The sequence below is a fragment of the Palaemon carinicauda genome, chromosome 16 (genome assembly GCF_036898095.1).
Source record: "Palaemon carinicauda isolate YSFRI2023 chromosome 16, ASM3689809v2, whole genome shotgun sequence".
NCBI lineage: Eukaryota > Metazoa > Arthropoda > Malacostraca > Decapoda > Palaemonidae > Palaemon > Palaemon carinicauda.
Genome location: NC_090740.1, coordinates 125981071 through 125999608, shown reverse-complemented (window position 1 = coordinate 125999608; position 18538 = coordinate 125981071). Strand labels below are relative to the sequence as shown.

Here is an 18538-nt window from a genome sequence, read left to right as displayed (position 1 = left end):
ACGCCACTTCTATCGCCACATCGCTCTCCTCACCGCTCACAGAGCTTTCAGATCATCCAGATGGTGATAACCAGTCTGACGGCTGCAGGGGAGCATGAAGTGAGGTCAAGCCTGGTTCTGACAACTGATCAGTAAGCGAAAGATTTTTGGCAGTGTCCAACGTCTTAGCAGGATGTTTAGCAGGAAAGCTCTCAACTGAAGATGGAAACCACTCTGGACTGCTCCAATGGCTACAACCAGGAGCCGCTGCGCTAGTAGGACGCTGGTTGGTCTTATCAAAGGTCCTCTTGAGAGGTCTGGAAGCTTGACGCCAGCCTCTTTTATGTACCACGTCATCCGAAGACGACGAAAACAACTTAGCCTCACTTTTCCTATGGTGAGGGCGAATGTCTTGTGAAACGTCAACAGGTAAGTTCGAGGGAACGTCTGCTCATGAGTTAAAGCCTCTCGTCTCCTTTTGCCGGTCGACATTCCTTCTCACAGGGGTTGGGGAGCTTGGAAGAGGTCTAAAACTAGACTCGAGCAGGCGCACTCTCCACAGCACTTGTAGCATTTTTACCCTTCAACTGCTTTACATCGGACATAAGTTGCATGCTGTCCGCCGCAAACGATTCAACCTTAACGCCCAGCGCTTGAATCGCCACCAACATGTCTTTAAGCGTAAGCTCATTAGCAGTTACAGTAGCGGGATGAGAATCTACCACTACAAGGGAAGGATTAGGTTCAGTGACACGGGAAGAGGAAAAGTCTTTTGAAGAACTTTGACTAAATCTACCTCTTTGAAGTTTACGCCTATAGCGATCAAACTCAAGCCACTCTTCCCTGATAAAAGAACACACTCATCACACCGATCACCCAACTCACATTCTTTACCTCTGCATTTAACGCAGAGCGAATGGCGATCAAGAGAGGCCTACACAGAGCGAATGGCGATCAAGAGAGGCCTTTGCCATTCAGGTCTTACACCCACTCACACATTCTAAAAGTTATAGAGGGGCTGGCCCTTTTGAAAATTTCCTGAGAGAAATCAACAAGCAAGGGTCAAAAATTCTAAATCCAAAAAAATCCAAAAGCAAAATCAAACAAGCGTGAGTCAAAACCAAACTGTTGTACATCACCAAAGTAAATCAGCAAAAATCAGTAATTGTCAAGTAGAATTTAACGATGTTGCTGCTAGCGATGGCAGGGAAGATATGAGGAATCCTGGAATAGTTCCTAGGTACCTCGCTAGGCCGCAGGGGTAGTACACCTGGCTATCCAATCGGCAATTGGCGCAAGTTTTGAATTTTCTGCCGTGACATCGGAGACGTAAGCTATATATATAACTACCGGGTAAGACATATCTAAAAATAGCCACTGAAGAAGTGGTGGGGATAAACAAAAATACTAAGACCAAGCCAAGTAAAATTTTAAGTTATACAGAACTCCAGAAGATAACTTAACCACTTTTTTTGGAGGATGGATGTCAAGAACAGATTCTCTGTCCTAGAGCAGAGTTGTGCTGCACAGCCTACTTTATATAGCAGTTGCAACACACCAGCAAGAGGTCAACATAGCCCCCAAATCCTCTTCAAAAGTGTTCAACTTATGGCATGTTACACATTCCCAAGATTGGCCTGGTGAGGCCTAACAATGCATACGTACTACCGTAACAATGGCACATCTGAAATCTCATCATACCTAGGAACATGTCCTCATCAGTCATGATAGGCTGCTCTGAGATTAGACTGGACAAACAAACTACCGGTATATCAATCTAACTTTAGAATTCTACAGGCCACTATCACAAATATTTTCATTCAGTTCTAAATCAGACTGTCAAGAAAAAATCCAATACTGTACCAAAAATATAAATCATCAAGATTTAACTTTTACAATCAAAAGCTTTGCATTCTCAAGACTTCTTGATCATCAGAATTTACCAATACTTCGAAAAAGAAAAAACCCACAACATCTCTCTCATACTTACTCATCAAAAGACTAATCTATTATCTTTAAATATTTTTAGAAATACTGTACCAAGTCAACCATCTGGTACGTAAAACAACCCTTTTCATGTATCAACAACGAAGACTTAACCCTATAGAAAGATAACCGGAAAATCAGGTCCATTTCCATGCATACAAATAAGGACAGGATGAATAATTGTACTATAAATCAGGTTATACATTCAATGAAGACTACAGATCCCACACAGTGCCATTAAACTCACAACTAAGACTGACTCAAGATTTCCTACATGGTATTTGATGATGGTATGACTAAGATAATGAAAGGTTTAGAGATTTGCCAAATAGTTTTTTTTTTTGTCCTATCTATAGCAAAATCTTCCATCAAGATGCCACTTAAGATTGTAGCTACAAAGCTATCTTTGTTGAATTTCTGACAATGTTATGAACTTTGAAGACTTCTCTCAAGACTTCTAAAAGTGGCCATTGTGGCCTTTACCCTCCTTTTAGTCAAGTACAGTCAATGAATGCAAACCCAAAGACAGAGAGTATTTCAGCCCCAAGCAGGTACCACCTTTTGAAAAAACAGCATGTGTCAAAGATATAAGCAAAAAATGTACAATTATATCCTGAACACAAGGATAACTTTTTACTTTAAAATTACCTTAATTAACTAATTTATATAATTTGAGACATCTGAAAGAATATGAAAATATATCGATACTTACCAATCATTTTGTAGAGTAGTTCATGTAAAACATGGTAAAAATTAGTATGTGATAAAGTCAATCAAATTCACAATTTCTGATCAATCAAAAATAAGTTTTAAACCGTAGATAAGGCTCAGTTAAATTTTTTACATGTTGCATCACAGATTTTACAAAAAAATTGACGGAACAAAAAGTTGAAAAGAATTAAGATTAGTTAAAGATTTTAAATATTTACCGACATGACCAAATTTCTAAACAAAACAGCCCTAGGTTTCCTATGAGGTTTTGCAAGAAACAGCATTTTCTATAACAATACTACCTGTGAAAAATTTCAAGAAAAACTTAAAAGTAGAATGTTGAAGTGTAAGCTTGAATCCAGTAGAGTTTCTCATGAGTTATTCATAGAGGAACTGTACAAAGAAATTTCAGTGGAAATTACTCTTCGACAATGCTACAGACAAATTCGATAGGAACAACTTTACACATTTTTACGTCATGTTGCAAAAAAACATTACCAGTAAGATAAATATTTGCCTACGTACTAAATATCAGACATTAGTGAGAGAGAAAGTAAGCAGATGGCTCATCTCAGAAGTAACTTTACCACCTCCTTGAACTTCTGTGTATAGCAGTTTTCTCTTACATTAGGAAGGGACTTGACAGTCCTTCAACAGAGACAGAGAAAATGGATATGCACCTGGAAGAGCACAAGGGAAGAGAGGGGCTTTCCCCATCTCGGCAATCAGTTGTCAGCTTAGAAAAAGGGTCTTAGAATCTGCTTCTATGCTGATAACGGGCTGGTTACTCCCTGCCGAGAACACTCTCTTGGGCCACCACAATGCTGACTCCAAGGAGTTCTCTTTATTTTCAAGTCTTCACAAATCTTTTAACTACATTCTTTAGGAATTTTTCTCTCCACACATTTCATATCAATGAACTTCTGTATTTCAACTTTGTCCTGGAAGTAAAGAGCAGTAATTCATAGCTCTTTTTAGGAATTAATGTTTAAAGAAATAGCTCAGTTCTCAGTCTGTCCATAACTCCCTAAATTATGTTAAAATAAAAGTACAACTAATATTTATCAATACCCAATGTTTAACAGTTTACTATCAGGCTAATTTAACATTAGAATGGTAAGAGTAAGAAAGCTGAAATATTCGATACTTTAAGTCTATGTGTCTAGAATGCAGTTATACCTCAGAGAAAGCAAGGTATACAGAGCAGCTCGAGATATTTCTAATGATGAATATCTAGAATAGTATCTTCTCTAATTTTCTATTACTAACAACACAGTAAATCATTAACACTACCTCAGGTATCTCAAACCTATATTACATGGCCACACTAAATACAGTACCTATGAAGAAACTAGCTATAATTAATCCCATCAGATCTAAAGACTTGGTCATAACTGGACAGTACATAATCCAACTAGATTTTATAGTGACCTGATTACAGCTGAACAGGACACAATCCCACAAGGTTCTATATAACGACTTGATTACAATTGAACTGGACATATCTCCTAAGATTCTATATTAGACTTGATTACAGACCAACAGGACATGATTCCACACTATTCTATGGTGACTTAATGAGAACTGAGCTGGCCATAAGTTGAAATTCAAAAGTCTTTGTACAATAGAATCAATACACAAAAAAGTATTACAAAGTTTTCCCATTATTCAAATTTGCAAATTTCAGTTTTTAACTTGAATAAAAATCTTAAGTTTCATGGGAATTGTGTGAAGCACATAAACATACACTAAGATGATTTAAACCTTAACCTAAAGAATCTCCATATGTCAAGACACTGAGGCGTTGGGAAGTGAAATTTACAAAAACTTTAATCAGAAATACTAAGTTAATTTCTCAAGCTATAAGTTTATAACACATTTGCAAGAATGACTGATATTTTCCTTTGCAAAATTATCTTATACAAATGAATGACATTGCTTTCACATAAGGTGAAAAAAATCTTTGTATAAATTTTACTTATAACTGCACGAAATATCACTGGTGTCCTAAAATTACCTGAATTCACGCGGGTTGTTATTTACAGTACTCTACCTAATTACAATGCAAGTAATCAAGGAGCAACTATTCAAATAGCTTGGGTACCTATACAATAAAATGTGGAAACTATAGAAGTGCTCTGGCAAAGAAGATTAATCTTTTAAGAATTGAAAAAGTGCTTTGGCAAAAAATATTAAGCTTTCAAGATTTTAAAATCCTTCAATAAAACATGTCTACTAATGCAACACTAGCCAGAATAATGCTTCCGTCATAACAGATGCTATTTATCAATTGTTATAAATATCAAGAGATCCTTGTTCACTGAATAACTCCCATTTGCGTTTACTTATTTAAATACCTAAACCTATCATCAACAGTGGAATGTTTCCTTAAAATGTGCTATTTCAAACAGATCTGACATCAGTTCATTCGTCTACAATATTCTCTATGGTAAACTATCCAATAGCAGTTTTAAATAAATAGTAAATTGAAATTTCTATACCACTATCAAACTTCTCTTGAAGAAGCACTTTTGATTTTAATCTATTCAGTCATTCCCTTACTAAAACTACATTTGTTACGCTAACCCCTTTGGTTTGAGTTATAATACCTTTGAGTTGATTTTCAACATTCCAAACACTCTGACACTGCCATTGTATTCAAGGTTGTTTGCAGATTCCTGCATTAAACATCTAAAATACCAATATTAATACCAGACTGACTTGAAAGTAACATTTTAAATTCGGGATATCCACACGCCAGCAGTGACTTGAAATATGCAGATATGCCATGATGATAATGCGTTTGATAAGATTTAATAAAACTTGAAGTTAATCTTTTACAAAAAAGGATTTGAAAATATAATCTTTTTACCAAAAGTATCTAAAGCACAAGCTTTATATAAAAAAGTACTAAGGTTTAACACAATGCATTATTTTCATGGCAAACTTAAAATTAAAATTACGAGACTATCTAATGCTTGAAAATTATGGCAAATTCACAATTTGTCAATAAAATCCCTACCTTGAATTTTACCTATTGGGATTTGTTATTATCTATCAAAGATTTTCAGTCTGATATGCTACTTGTATTACATAAAATCTGACAATAAGTACTCTAGTACCAATGCTCATGTACTTTTCAAAGTAATGCAAAACTTGTAATTCATTCTGAATTTTGCCATAATTACCGTATTTCCCGTGTCATAAGACTGACCTTTTTTCACGAAAAATACCCCCTAAAATCACCCTGCGTCTTAACACTTAAAAATTGTATAATGGAGTTTGACAACCCTCAAACACACAACTATTGACATATTAGTTGTTTATGCAGTATATATCTACTTTCTCATATTTTGCAATAAAGAAATATATCTATAATGCCTTTGTTGCCCGAGTTCCGAAATAATACAAACAGACAGTTGCTGAATACGACTTTGGAAAAACTTCTCTTTTAGATGAGTGCAGCAATACCAAGTAAACAGAAAAGTAACTAGACCTAGAATCACATAAACAGTAGCAAATGTATTCCACCTAAAATAATTTCTAGATTTCTTTAATCAATAATTACATTTAGTGTGAAAGCTTATAGGTTATTGATGAATTTTGGAAATATTACTAGAATTTTACCTCAAGAAAATTTTATGAATGTTTGGCAATGCTGCTTTCATGTAAACAACACTTGAAACACCAAACACTATGACTAAACCTGTAGTTGTGGTGGAAACTACGACTGGTTTAGTGGTTTCTTATATGAATATGTAATAAAATTGGGATAATTGGCATATAGCTAATTAATATTAACTTTAACATTTCATAATACACCCAATATAAGATTAGTTACTGTGACAGACAATAATCACGCTAATCGCTTACTAGGGATTTCTGCTAAGAAGTTTTCGTAATCCTTAATTCTTTTTTTAAACTGCCTTGCTAATTTAAGGGTGCGTCTTAGCACTTGTAGTGTTATGACACAGGAAATACGGTAATTGATTACAATGAATGTCCTAACTACAAATTCCTACCCTAACGGACGCTAGTTCAATTATAATCTATGATACAGTGTAAAGCTATCAGCAATCATTTTTCAAGCCAAAAATTATGTAGGTAATTTAGCTATCGCCTTGCTGACTCTACAAAATTTATCCCTATCACAAAAATACGTTTGCACAACATCAATCCTAATCTTTCTAAGTATTGCAAACCAGCAAAAAAGTCCTGTTGACTTCAGGAAAACTACTTAAAATGTCATTTACCTCACTAGTCTAAGAAATCTTACCTAAACTAGATAGCTATTCAATTTTGACAACTTGATACTGTCACTGAACTTGCTTGCTATCAGATTCCCCATTATAATTTTTTGGGATTATGGGCAACTTAAAATAGGGAATTTCTCTGCAAGTGGCCAACTGTATTTGGATAAATATAAAATGATATTCAAGACTTCCTGATACCTGATATTGTGGTAATCATGAACGTGAAGTATACTGAACTATCTGATATTTCTAAATGACATGGTTTTACTTTGAAATAGCAATAAGCAAGTCTATTACTTATTTACACAAGCATTTTACACAAGTATGACCTAAATTGTCAACTGTGACAATGTAATTTCAATTATTTCTTATCTAAGGGTCTCAACATTTTTTTTGGCTAGCAAATGAAACCGCTACACTAACAAATGATGCTAGTGACGTAATCTTCTATTAGTGCAGAAACTTCTTTTCAATTTCTCTGGGATCTTGAGGCAACAACTTGAAGTATTCTTGATCACCATTCTTTCCACTCTATTTTCCCTCATGATACTCATCTGAGGAGTCAAGAAACAAGGTAATTATGTCATGCTACACAAAGATCTGTAAACAAATTATTAACATGCAGACAAAGCTATAACCAGATCTTAAGCAAAGGAGTATCTAGGCCCTTTAATAAAAATGAGCTAGTTGGGGCAGGGATTTTTAACCAGCATTGGAAGTCTCTAGTTATTTATCAAAAATAACTTTGAAGTTTTATTAGTTAGAATTACAGTAAAAGTTGATGGAATTACCAACGAGATAGTGTGTTACTTTGTACTGCCATAAAAAAAGGTATAGTAAAAGCGTACAAAAACCGCTTGTCATTATGACTTGGACCTGGCTATAACTTGTATCAAAGTATTTTAAAATGTTCATATAATCTGTAAAATATCATGAGTCTAGACACTGATTCAAGCCCATCCCTGATTTGACTTTAATTTGCTAAGCAGCTTACTCCCCAAATTAGGTATTATTTTCAAATTAAGTGACTTTGTGCTCTCAGTAACTTACTTTTTCACTATACTTCTCAAATGCCAAACTATTCAATAATATGCACAATAACAGACCCACAAGAGGAATGACACACTGCAGGACCTTTATTTTTTCACTAAAAAAAAAAAAATTCTAGAAATATCACAGGAATGTACTTTCCAAATTTATCTTATTCTTATAATTGTAGACAAATGAAGAACACAGAGCAATTGACAGAAACATTATACAAACTTGATTTTTGCCAACAATTTTATTACTTCTTTTTCATCTTTGTACTGTCCATAATCAATCCACTTATTTTGAGTCTGAAAAATTAGCTGTAGTTTTCATTTCATTTAAATAAATATTTCATACTCATGAAACACTTACCTCATTACAATGCTGCATACTGATCATTTACTTTAAAATTTGTAGCTCTCCTCCTTCAACCGTTCCATGTCTTGTATTAGTTATCCTTAATTTTTTAGAAATTCAAGACTCCTCTTGAATAAACTGCAGTTAACTATCTGAAATTATGAGAAACTATTTAATTTTCATACACTACCTCAAAATATACTAAAATAAGAAAAATGATATTGATGTAAAGCCAAACTTCAAGTATCTTACATCTAGGAAGGCTCCCCTTACCAAAAGGGTCTGAGTTTCATTGGAGGCACTTAACTCCGTTTCATTTGCTCAACGATAAAATAACTAATTTAATAGAAACTGATTGCTGTTATCACCATTATTATCATTTATAATATATGCGAGCTGTCAAAAAGGAGTGCTAAATATTTAGATAGATAAGCACGCGCTAACACACACAAAACCCCTCTCCTTTTCCTACCACTACGCTAGTTTGGAGAATCTGTGAGATTCTTGTTTTCCATGTGCTTGCCCATCATCGTGACTAAAAGAAATGTATAATAGATTTACATGTGTAGCCAGGCACTTGCTCTTTATTATATAGGGGAGATTATCATCATTATTATTAGCTGGACTTGGCTATATGATTTTCAAGACAATTTAAGATACGGTGGAAAAATTATAAAATTTACCGGAATCAATAGTGGAGAATATTAATGTGATATTTTCCCCCTTATTTTCATCCTGATGTCTTTATTATTTTTCTATTTGCTTTAGCTAACTCCTTAACAAGAGACCTATCACCAGAAGACCCCCTTTAACATATTACCTAAGAATCGAAGCCTAATTTACAGGGATTCTCAATGGTAGGACTTTTGTTTTTAAATTACCTTCCCACGTGTTACTTTCAACATGATCAACCTGATGAGAACTATTCTAAGAGCTACATGCAGCTAGAGTAAATGAATTAATATTGAGACCTTTCCCTAGCTCTGCCCTTTTTATACCTTCTTTAGTTTACAATCTGAAACTATTCATGAGACTTTATGAAATAAAAATGACGAAAGAAACTTAGCCCTCAAAAGGAACTTTTTAGTACAATGTACCTATACTCTGCTATGAGCTGTCCAAAGGGAACTTCCTACCCCTAAGAACCCAAACGCTGCAAAAATTTTCTACTTTCAGGATATGTCAACAAAAGACACGAAAGCTATAGCCAATACGAATGCTTTATTCCAGAAAATCTTGGGCTTTTCAGTGTGGTCATTTGATGGACAGAACTGGATCTGGATGATGATGATGGCCATCTTAGTTGCATCTTTTATCTCTTACATGTTTATTATTTCTATGCTGCTAGCTTAATACATTTCTCATGGAAGCCTAATTTTGTGTGCAGCAAACACACCTCTTAAGGCTTTAATTTCTTACTAGGCAATTAACAACATACAATTTGACTTACCAGAGGGATGCTCACTTTAGAAGAAGAATGACAAATTTGGAAATAATTTGTATTTTCTCAACTATAAAAACCTGGAGCTCTACAGTGGATACATTTCAGTGACAGTTGAAACTAGCCATGAGACTTTTAGCGAAGTGTGACTACCCACCAATAGTTAGCAGGGGGAATACAGGCTACCCGACTTACACTCCTCCTGGTAACATTAAGTCACTTGAATTGCATGCAGGACTTCTTGGGGGACTAGGTGATGGCGGAACAAGTATATGTAAAGACCTCAAAGTTTGTATAGTTAGGAAAAAAATTATTTACAATTTTGTCATTTGTCCCAGCACTATAAATAAATCATTTCACTCTTTACAGCAAAGACTCCCATTAGGTGGGTGGAAGTTCTAAACCAACTGGCTGGTTCCTGTCCTGGAGTGAGACTGTACTTGGCACATGCTGTTTAGACACACCCTGTCACCTTGCTAACTCTCAACATCTGAGAGAAGTCAATAGCCTAAGCAATCCGTGCAATGGTGCGTGAACTAAGCAAGGGATTTTGACGAAGGAAAAATCTATTTCTGGGCGAGGGACCTGTGTCGCCCAGTGAAATGCTCCTTATAGCACATTTCTAAGGTATAAATACTGCTAAATATACCTGAGAAAAAAGTTGCATGGAATGCCAGGAATATACCCAGCTCGCTCACCCTTATAGGGTGTCGGTATAATAACTGGGGCTTGTCAAAACCACTACCAGAGGTCCCTTACCAATTAGTCTTCTCCTTCCTCAACATCCCCCGTTATTGCGAGGTGCCGTTCTCTACGGCTACTGCCCCCCCCCCCCCTCCCTTCTAAAGATAAGTTCTGCACTTAACCTAGACGTTGCCTGACCACCTCATTTGGAGATCAGAGGCCACAAATATATATATGTATATATACAAGGTTGAACAAGGGACAATGTACCCAACCGCAGTCAGAAGAGGTCAGCTTGCAGTTTCTCTGATGCTGAAAACCTCAGAGAGGCGAGAATGAAGAACAAAAAGGCCAGTGACTCGCACATTCACTCCTGACTTACTACCAGGTAACGTCTGCCTTCAACCAACTGCTAGTTGTCCGACGAGGGAGCCAAGGTGCTTTAGACCACATTTGTGCAGCCACCACAGGACCTATCGATATGGTATCAAAGTTCTTGTGGGTTACATCTTCCAGGTAATGAGCCATGAGGGTCGTTTGGCGCTTCCACCCACCCGCCAGTAAAACCTGTCACAGTAATTCTTTTCGAACACCAGGGAGGTGCTAACACCCATGACGTTGCAAGCTCTGGGTCTACTGTTGAGAATGGAGTCCGAGTTTGCGCGGCCAGTTTGATCGCCTATTGAATCCTCGCAGAGATGGTATTCTTGGTGATCCTCCTATTGACCCTATCCATATGCAAATAGTCTGCTGACCTGTGGACAAGCTCTTGCGGTTTGCTTGAGATACTTCTTCAGCGCCCTCACAGGGCATAGTAACAGCTGATCTGGGTCATCCGTTACAAAATGGACTCTCAATCCAGACAGGCCCGAACCTAGGAACTGCTACAGGGGGATTTTGAGTCTTTGCAAAAAGCTCAGGGATGGAGCCGAGTGCCACTTGCCCCAATACCCTTGAAAGGGCAAGATCGTATGACCGACCACATAGCTCACCAACTCTTCACAGAGGCCAGTGCTAACAGAAAATCCATCCTTAAAATCGTCAAGGTATGATGACTGCTCTTTTCAGTACGCAAATTACGTACATGTGAGGAAGGGGGTGTGACTTCTAACCGAGGGAACGTGTGCTCGAAATTTTGTATGAGGAACAACATTCAATTGAGGAGAAAATGTTAATTCTACTCAATCTACAAAGGCCGAGCAGTAGCCTTTCACCGCCATGACTGAGCAGAATTTTTCTTCCCGAGGGTAAAAGAAAAATTCTGCTATTAATGGAAAAATTCTGCTATTACTGGGAAAGTGGCCCTGTGGATAGCGATGCCCCTTCCGGGACACCAATCATAAAAGATAGCCCACTTTGTCAGATAGTCTACAGAAGAAGACTCCCTGAGGTATCCTGATATTCTTTAAACAACCAGTTGTGAAAAGCCTCTTGCTGAGAAGAGTTGCTGGCTAACCTCTAGGCATGAAGCCATAGCTAAGCTACTGCTTTGAGGAATATCTTTACGTCTTGTTGTTCGAGTAGATCATGAAGTGGTGAGAGCCCTCTCAGAACCTCTCTGAGCAGATGAGGAAGGTCCAGGAATCACACTGCATGTTGCCACATTAGAGCTATTTAGGGCAATAAGAGTTTTTGCGATGCCTTTACCTTATTCAGAAGCCTCCTTATTAGGCAGAAGAGGGGAGGGGGGGAATGCGTAGACGTCCATGACGCAACACTGGTGTTGGATGGCATCTTACTAGATTGCCTAGGGATCTGGTACTGAGGAGCAGTATACCTATCGTCGTTTAGCTTTAAGAAGCTATGCTCCAGAGAGCAACCACCAGGGAGAAGGGCACCTTTCAAGCGAACGAGAAGGCTTCCTGTCACCTGGGGGCGGACATCCAAACATCGCGCACTGCTTCCCCTCAACATGCTGAGCAAGCTAAGGTTAAAGATAAAAAAAGAAAGCTGCAGCTATGAACATACTTGAAGCTAGTTTCTGGGTTGACCCAGGAGGGATCCCCCGACATGAAACACGACAGGTAGTCATCTGCAACTGGTCGAGCAGAAGCAGAGGTCGTTACAGGTGGACACACGAGGGAATCCTTTGTTAAATGACCTCTGAAATCTCAGGGACTAAGACCAAAGTCAATCCTTGGGGAAGCAGCAGTGTGCTCTTGCCATGTCCCTATCCGAAGGACCTCATGCAGTTGTTCCTTACACAGGAAACCCGTAAGCTCCAAAGAAAGCCAGAGCTGATGCACAAAGTCAGGGGAAAGATATTCCCCTACAGGTGAGGGCAGCATTGCTTTTCTAGGGAAAACAAAGGAGTCCTCAGAATTACAATGTTGTCTAGGGGGTGAAAGGGCCACCACTCTTACTCAATTCCCAGAAGAGACTAATCAAGCAGAGTCAGTGACAGAAACAAGCCAGATAGCGAGGTTTCTTCACCTATGAGGATAAACTTAAGAGGAAGAATTCCTCTTGGCTTCCTCTTGCCGCTACTACCATATCGTTACAACTGGAAAGAGGCCACTCTCTACACTCACCATAAGGAGATTCCTGCAAACAGGAGTGACACCTCCATGTAGGAAAAGGTTTTGAGGATCCATCTCCACGGCTGACATAAAGGTGCTGCAATGGCACCCTAATGTGTCAGGAGAAACCTGCATGGTGATGGCTTGGGTACAATCACCCTGAGAGAAAAAGGAACAGGAAAGTTTTTAAAAGTATAAGCCAGTTTGTAATTATTCGGAATGAGTAAACAGGTTGACGAGACATAATGACAACACATCTGTTCTCTACCGAGTCAAAATGAAAAGTGATGCCAGGTTACATGCGCAAATGAAAGCGCGGTGGCCGGACCACCACCCTTACTAGTACTGGGTAGTTACACCATCTCCTAAGCCTATGTAGTTATTACTTGCTAAGCTACACCCTAGTTGGAAAAGCAGGATGCTATAAGACCAAGGGCTCCAACAGGGAAAATAGCCCTGTGAGGAAACAAAATAAGGAAAAACTACACAAGAAGTTTAAGAACAATATTAACATTAAAATAAATCTTTCATATATCAACTATAAAAACTTCAAAATAACGAGGAAGAGAAAAAAGATAGAATAGTGTGCCCGAGTGTAACCTCAAGCAAGAGATCTCTAACCCAAGGCAGTGGAAGACCATGGTACAGAAGCTATGGCACTATCCAAGACTAGAGAACAATGGTTTGATTTTGGAGTGTCCTTCTCCTAAAAAAGCTGCTTACAATAGCTAGTCTCTCTCTTCTACCCCTACCAAGAGGTAAGTAGACACTGAACAATTACAGTGCAGCAGTTAACCTCTTGAGAGAAGAAGAATTGTTTGGTAATTTCACTTTGGTCAAGTGTATGAGGAAAGAGGAGAACGTGTAAAGAACAGGCCAGACTATTCTGTTACGTGTCGGCAAAGATGAAATGAGCCGTGACCAGAGAGAGGGATCCAATGTACTACTGTCTGGCCAGTCAAAGGACCCAATAACTCTCTAGCGGTAGTATCTCAATGGGTGGCTGATGCCTTGGCTAACCTACTACCTGTAAATACTTATGGTAATTTAAAGACAGCATCTAAATATTTTCAAATAAAACAATGAAAATATGTTTGGGAATGAAGAATACAAGACAAAAATAATACCCTTGATAAAAAAAAACTTGCATAAATACTATCCCAACATGACTGGTAGAAACATTTTCCCTTCCAACTCTTTACAACAGACTAATTACTAATGCATTACTATAGTCAGATACCCTGAAAGTTTAATAAATATCTTCAGATGGCCTGCTATTTTCTATTGCCATGTCTGTTTGAAATTCTTAGTGGGGAGTTTTAGAAAACAAAGAAATTCATTGCTTCAGCAGACTGAATTATGCTGTCAAAGGGAGGTGCCTCTTTACCCAACAGCTTTAGATTTATCAACATCTTACCTCCAGATATTGTGGATCCCGATGACAAAAAAAAAGGCCACCTGAAGCCTTTGATAGCTTTTCCATGTGACGATTTGATTTTAATATACATTCTATTTCTTGGCATTGCCCGTCAAGGCAAAAAAATCTGCCTGAAAAAAAGAAATGTCATTAAATCCTGGTAAGCCTTAGTTACCTTAAATTTCATGAAACTCTTGTATAACACCTTTTCTCTTGTGTACTCTTCTAGAAATGTTAAGTAGTTAAAACTGAAATGCTATTGCTATTAGACTATTTCCTTTCAAAGCATCGTCATGGGAAAGGATCATATCTTCAATACTGTTCAACTTGAGAAAATTCTTGAAACTGAATTTAAGGGGTAGTTGGAAGTAGAGGTTAACATGTGACTAGAGCCATCCTTACCCAAGAAGATACAAGGTTTACAAACGATGTTCATAGTTGCTACAAATTTCTTAATGCCCTTTTGCAAAGAATATCTACAATGTACAGTGCATACTTCTAATGAGAATTTACATCTATGTTCTCTTGACAATTACTTGAATTATGCAGACAAACACCGATGCAAATTAAAATTTCATAGTTCCTTCAATTTATTCAAGTAATCTTTATCATTTGATCCCAGACCAGCCATCTCGCCTTATTATAGCCTCCATAAAGACATGAATTTCCCGACCACTTCAATATTCTTGGAATTTTTTACCCTCACATATGAGATGATTGTGATCAGGAACCTTTTCTAATTTGGTTTATCATTTAACGAGTCACTTGATCTGGAAGGCCATTGCGCATCGCAAGGGGAATAATCCTACAATTATTGAGGGAGAACTTTGGACTTCTCTCAAAGAATGCTGTTGCAACTCTGATCGATTTAACACTAAATAAACTACTAACCACCTCAATAACTATAGTCCATTTCTTTTAGCGAGTCATATTTGCACCGACTCACAGCGGTGCCCTTTTAGCTCATTAAAGTTTCCTGATCGCTGATTGGTTGGACAAGATAATTCTAACCAATCAGCGACCAGGAAACTTTTCCGAGCTAAAAGGGCACCGTTGTGAGTCGGTGCAAATATGACTCGCTAAAAGAAATGGACTATAGTTATTTTTTGCTCTATCCATAGACCCCCCTTTTATGACCTTGTATTGACAGACTTCAATGAATGATTATTACTACTTTTAAAATCCTGATTGGTTTTGTATTACCTGGGTTTACTTTTATTTCCTAGGTTTAGCTATTTCAAGCACATTCAAGGATAGTTATGTCCTAATAAAACAATCTCTTTGGGAAGCTAAAACCTATCATTACTAAATACTTTACACTCACCTATGGAAGAAATACACGTGCAAAGCCTGGTTCCTTCCAATTTCCTGGTATATATTGTGCTTTCTATTAGCACCTGGAGGGATCAATCATAGAGACTGGGTTGTCCGTGGTTTGTAGCGATTCTATCCACATCTGTGTCGCAATTGGGCACTCTGCCGAGCAGGTGCAAAGAACTTATGCCTTGTTCACATATTCCTCTATCTTTTCTTGTAGTTCTCCTTTTTTTCATCCATCTTTCCTGCTATACCTTACTTGGTCCAAACTTCCTTTTAATCAGAGATGGTACACTGATCTTTTTGTATGAGTTGTCAAGTTCCATTTTCACTAGACCAGGTTTTCATCTTTTTTCATGACTTTATGAACCATGGTTATAATTCCAATGCACTTTTCTATTCTTTTTCTCAAGTTATTACAATAATAGTTCCTCTTTCATTTGTCCTAGGCCTCCCACGGTTCATTCCATAGTAGTACATATTCAACAGAACTATCACACCACTCAAGGGGCTAAGCTTCTTGGCTTATAATTACAGAAATTTTTACCACTTTCTATTAATTGAGTGCTTTCTGTTGTGGAACATTCTTTCCAATATACTTTCAATTTTTGTTTCCTATCATATTATAACATACCTATAACTCAACTTTTTACTTATTTTTCATGTTCCCGTTTATTTGATTTGAGTCTCTTCGGCTCTGCACTGAATAGAGATCTCAAGTTTTCCTCTTGTTCTACATCACTTAATATGTATTAATTCCTTTGTAATCCTTAGGAACATGATTGCTTCTATAAAACCTTGTATGGTTTATGGTTCTTATCTTGGAAATTCTCCAACAGGTTATTCAATAGATTTTACAAGTGACAGTACAGACAATTTGGAACCAATTGTTATTCCTTGCCTTAATACAGTACATTCATTTAACCCACAGCAAAAATTTAGTACTTGAGTTAAGGCCCTTTTAAAGGACATTTTACTCAACTCACCTTAGCACATAACATATTTATGATACAACTTCACACCTTATATTGTAATATATTTCTGTTTGCATCAATAATTATACATATTTTGTAAGTTTGCTGCATCTAAATAACGAGAAAAAAATCTGGTAATAATTGGATGTGAAATACGTCCAATAGCACCAAAGAGAGTATCAATATTTAGTAAAAGAAAATATCCATTTGCACTCAAAGGATTAACTTATCATGTCTCCTACTGCTACTATAGGTCCTAGAGACTGATCATCCCTAAACTCTGCCTACTCTGAAAACGTACCCATTGCAGTTGAGGTGTTAACAAATATTCCCTTCATCATTTTACCATCTCTGAATCACATTACTTTACTACCATTGCTTATGACTTCAAACACTCCATTGCACTGTCAAAGTCCATGGGTAAATTTTAAGGTAATTATGGTAATTAATGAGTTTTATCATAATGTGACCCCAGGTTGACCTGTCCTCCACACTGATATCTGCTTATTGATTCTTTTATCTTTACCATTTTTATCAATTTTTTAATATCATATTGACTAATTCAAGACGTGATAAACTCCTCTGCTTTCAAATTACATTTTCCACTTTTTGTTAATGAGGTAAGGTAATTTTTCTTTTGTTTTATTTGGCCAACCTACAATCAACGTATGCAGTCAAAGCATTTGGCCCTATGATTGACTGCCATATGTCCTTCTAGTTGGTCCTCACCTGACCCTACTATCAGCTCTTAATCTGGCCGTATAAAATTAAGTCAACTCTCACATGGCTCCAAGATCAGCTCTCATCTAGCCTTAATATCGGCTGTCATCTAGTACTAGGATTAGCCTCCATAAATTACTATTGGCCCTCATGTAACCTGCTATTGGCTCTCTCATGTGGTCTTACTATCAACTCATGTGGATTTGTAGTTGATCCAAGTGGCCTCGTCTTTGGCCCTACAGTAGGCCCTTATTTACCCTTGCCATTCGCCATCATTCTGGTCCTACAGTAGGCCCTCATTTGGCCTTGCCATTGGCCCTTATCTGGCCGCCTTAAGAGAATCGGCCCTCATTCTGGCCCTACAGTAGACCCTCATCTGGCCTTACAGAATTGGCCCTCATTATGGCTCTACAGTAGGCCCTCATCTGGCCTTACAGAATTCGCCCTCATTATGGCCATACAGTAGGCCCTCATCTGGCCTTACAGAATTGACCCTCAAATTTGGCCCTACGAGACCTTGCCATTGGCATTCATTCTGGCCTTACAGAATTCGCCCTCATTATGGCCATACAGTAGGCCCTCATCTGGCCTTACAGAATTGACCCTCAATTTGGCCCTACTAGACCTTGCCATTGGCCCTACAGTAAGCCTTGCCACTGGCCCTCATTCAGGCCCTGAAGTAGGCCATCATCTGGCCTTATAGAATCGACCCTCATTCTGGCCCTACAGTAGGCCCTCATCCGGCCTTACAGAATTGGCCCTCAATCTGGACTTACAGAATCGGTTATCATATAACTAATTAACCAAGTGCTGTTTAGCTGTTTGTTTTAGTTGGATTATTTCTATAGAGGTTTTTTAAATTGGAAAAACTTCGAGACCACTTGCTACTGTAAAATCCTTTTTCAAAAAACTTTTTACGTCCCACTTCCATAGGAGCAGATTCTTCAACGCTCTTACACATATACTATCAAGATCTATTGGAGTATTTAAACATTAATATTTGTTTCTGCCCTTAGCATTTCATAAAAATTACAACCTTAAGTTATCTCTTCAAGCATGCTTTTCATGGTTGTAATAGATTTTGGTCTTAAAAGAGTTCCTTGCTTGACCTCAACATTACATTCTTCTCCTCACTTATTTTCTAATCAGAA

General features: G+C 37.6%; 1 long non-coding RNA gene across 1 annotated transcript; it reads right to left on the bottom strand.

Annotated features, from left to right (window-relative positions):
- Positions 1 to 8416: 8416 nt before the first annotated feature.
- LOC137655859 (uncharacterized) lies at positions 8417 to 18018 on the bottom strand. Its single transcript, XR_011046885.1, has 3 exons — positions 15701 to 18018; positions 14377 to 14507; positions 8417 to 8467 (listed from the first exon to the last, which is right to left on the bottom strand). It is a non-coding gene; the product is annotated as an uncharacterized lncRNA (long non-coding RNA).
- Positions 18019 to 18538: the final 520 nt, after the last annotated feature.